We start from the raw sequence: 3,985 nt of genomic DNA on the forward strand, positions 1-3,985 counted from the left end.
GTTCAGAAGCTCAAGCGATGATAGAATTTCGTGAAAAGAATCCAGAAGCCCAATCTTATATCCGCCAATTTACAGCTTTCTTTTATTGCTTTTCTAGTTAAAACTTATCGCTTTCATAGTTAAAATTTACAAGCTTTCCTTTACCGCTTTCATAGATAGATTTCATAATTTCATCGCTTTCATTAGAATAAGGTTATCGCTTTATAGGAATAGTTTAGTGTTAGCATTTTAACTTCCAACCTAAGCCTGACCCAAGTCAACCACCGCTCCGCTTGTTTCACCCTGATATTCACTGAGGAAGTAGTATCGCTCACTCAGCACCGCTTTCATTTTCGCTTTTGTGTCAGTCTTAGGTGTATAGAAGTGTTGCTTTACCCGCTCATCCGCCCTGAAATACCCTCCCCTATACCTTTATAAGTATTTACAGTGGACTTGGCATCGCTCCGCTTGCCCTCTAGAGAGTCTTGAGAAAATCTATAAATACCCCAGTCCACAGTCATTTTTCCACTTTTGCCCTACAGTAACTTCCTCCCGAAGCTTTAGTAACCGCCACTCTCAGAGCGAAAATTTTTCAAAATCTCACCATTTCAACCAATAATAGCTTCATCTAAGGTAAGATCTAGGTTAACCTTGGTACATAAACTCTATTTTACGGTTGATTCTCGCCGATTTAACGTTTAGAAACACAGAATCGCAAATTATTTTCACGATATTTCACTGTTCTTCATTTTTGCGAAAATGTTTGCCTGTTTGATTTCTGTGAATCTAAGTCTGTTATATGCTAGATTTAGATACAATAACTGATATACTTGCTTTCTACGGATGAATTTCACTCTAATCTGTAGGTTAGGTCTTGTTTTGTGATTTTCTCCCTTTTTCACAACGTAACGCTTACAGTAGTGTTCTGTTTCGTTGTGAGGGGGAGAATTTAGGGTTAAAATCACCGGAACTTTGAATGTGATTGCCTTATATGGATGTTATTTACATTTAAAGATAATGAGGCAGGATTCATAATGTTCGTATGATAAACAATAATTCTGGAAACCCTAGGTTCAGGACAGGCTTAGCAAAATAGATCCAGCAAAGCAAGAAACGTTGAAGAAGGAGTTTGAGAAAGTTGAGGAGAGGATCGAACGAAGAGTCCAAAGGATCAAATCCACGGACGGACGTAAGGTGGTGACAACAACCTCAGGGGCAGAATTAGTAGAACCAGCGCCACCTGAGGCATACTACAAGAGGAGGAGAGTATTGGAGTTAACAGAAGACTGGGGGAAGCTCAGGCAGCTTAAGTCACTGCCATTCCGAAAATTCATCCCAGAGTTCCCGGAGGAATACCTCAGATTCGAATACACTGAGGAAACAGAGCAGAGGTATCCGGTGAGCGACTGGTGGCTGGAATTAGAAGAATCGGAATACGAGCAGCTGAAGGAGTACCAGCTGAAGGAGCTCAAAAATAAATTTGCCTGCCTAGAAGCACCGCCAAAGAAAATGAAGGCATTCCGGAGCAATATCTCCAAGAAGAATGCTGCCGACGCTGCAAAGGACGTATTAAGATCGAAGCAGTATGACAAGCTGCACTTTTCCAACATTGACGCAGCGGCGGCGTACGAGCGGATGAAGGCAATGGGGATCCTCTACGAGAGAGGATTTGACCCCGAGAAGATCACAGGCCCGCTCTCTGACTGGCTGGAGGAGCGGGGCCTGTCGTGGTTGATCAGAAACCCCAATGAACCAGTGGATGTATCACTGGTGAGGGAGTTTTACGCTAATCTGAACCAGGCTGAGAGTCTTAAGCATGTCTACGTTCGGGGAAAATGGGTAGACTGCTCAGCCAGGAAGATCAACCGACTCTTGGGTTGGGAACACCACTACCCCGCCCAAGAGATGCAAGACAAGCTGAAGGCAACGGAGGTCTGCAGTTCACTTGAACTGCAGTCGCTATACAGGACCTTCGCCACCACCCCTGCATATGAGAAAAGAAACCTGAAGTTCGGGTCGGTGGACGAAGAGAAAAAGGAATGGGTGAAGTGGTCGTTGAGCAGAATAATGATCACTGCTCACACCACTGACATTCGTCCTGACTACCTCGTAGCCCTTCGCTCAATCTTGGAGGAATCGAACGATGTGGATTTGGGCGCGATCATCGGCTTAGATATCTGGGATCGAAGAAGTGGAGACAGAACATTGGGTCACGGGACCCTGATCACAGAACTTTGCCGTCGCGCGGGCGTCGATTTGCCCACTCCAGCCCCAGAACTCCAAATGAAGCCGCTGTTCCCAGCGGCCTTCCACAAAAATTGGCTGGAGTCCAAGGGGTTCACTCTCATCCCCAAGCAGAAAAAGAGGAAAGCACAAGCGGCAGCGCCCCCTCCACCAAAAAGAAAGATGAGATTTGTGGGGGGGGAAATCATAAGAGAAGATGTGACACCCCATACCGAGCCAGACTCTGAGAGAACAGTTTCCAATGAAGCTCCCAGCGATGAGGAAGAGGAAGCCCTCCGCTTCGCTCGGGAGATTGAGGAAAATCTATTTGGGGCTGAAGCAACTAGGAGAGATAAGGAAGGAAAGGCGCCGCGAGCGGCCGTGGGCGAAAAGAGGTCAAAGAAGCAAGAAGACCCTGCTCCACCGCCTGTCAAAAAGCCGAGGGTAAAAGAAGCATTGCGAAAAAATCCAACACCCCCTCGGCGAGCGACGAGGCAGGAGAAAGGGAAGGGGAAAGCGGTGGATGTAGAGTCAAGCGAGGACACGATTCCCCTCTCCAGACTACGGAAGGGGATCGTCATCAGAGAACCCACCGCCCAACCCGAGAGACCTTCGCCGGCACGGCCAACAATAGAGGAGGTTTTGCCAAGCCCATCTGGCGATGAACCTGTTCCCTTCGACCAACAGGGGGCAGGCGAGCCAACTGCTGTTGGAATAGGCAAAGAAACCACACCCGTTAACCAGCCGGGAGCGGTGGAGCCTACTGCTGCTGGAGCAGAGGAGGAGCGGGAGACCATACTAACCGAAGAAACTATTGGCGGGATCGATGTCACCATTGAATCATACAAAGAATATCCCGCCGAGGTCCCCGCTGCCACAACCGCTGAAGCTGCCAATGAAGCCGAGGAGGTGGAGGCAGTGATTCTAAATCTTTCTGGCTTGCAGGTATCCCCGAGCAGCCTTGGAACACATACCATGATCGGGACACCCGCAGAAATTCTGACTCCTGCCTCAACCAAATCTGATAAAACACTTATAGAAGAGGAGGAGGAGGAACAGGACAGGAAGTTTCAGGAACAGAAAGCTCAGCTGCTTGCCGCAGTACAACGAATCGAACGAATGCAGCAGCTCGAGCGAGAAAGAAAAAGGAAAATGAAGGTGCTGGTCAAGCTGCTAAAATACTGGAAACCGCTGACTCAACTCCAGCTGCGATTCAGAAGGTATTTACAACAGAAGAAAGCAGAGCAGCTGGAGTACGAGGCAGCGAGGCAGCTAGTATTCCTCAGGGATGTCTCCCCTGAGCCAGCACCCGATTCCCAAAACAAGGAAGAGCCAGTGGAGATCAGTTCAGCTGAGAGCGAGCGACAATCACCAGAAGCGGCGGGTGCTGGACCATCAGCCCCCCGCGCATCACTGGAAAACATTGAAAGAAGATTGGATGAACTCGACTCAGCCATTCTCACCCAATACATGATGACTCAGACATTAATAGACACATACGCTAGGAGTCTGGGTGATGAACTGACTGCTGGAAAGAAAGCGACTGCCGCACTAGAAAAGCGAGTGGAAGCGCTAGAGACTCTGGCTGCAAGCATGGGTACGACGCTGCATGAAATTATGAAAGCTCTCGCAGCTCTTACCCAACAAAACGCCATCCTAATGGAACAACAGCTTGACACAGCCAGGAGTCTCCTTCGATTGGAAGACCTAGTACGGCAGATATCACGCAACCTTCCTCAAGGGCGAGGACCAACAAGCGAAAAAAGAAGTAAAGAAAAGTCCT

This window comes from Andrographis paniculata, unplaced genomic scaffold, assembly GCF_009805555.1.
Source record: "Andrographis paniculata isolate CXL003 unplaced genomic scaffold, ASM980555v1 Contig9END, whole genome shotgun sequence".
NCBI classification, from domain to species: Eukaryota; Viridiplantae; Streptophyta; class Magnoliopsida; order Lamiales; family Acanthaceae; genus Andrographis; species Andrographis paniculata.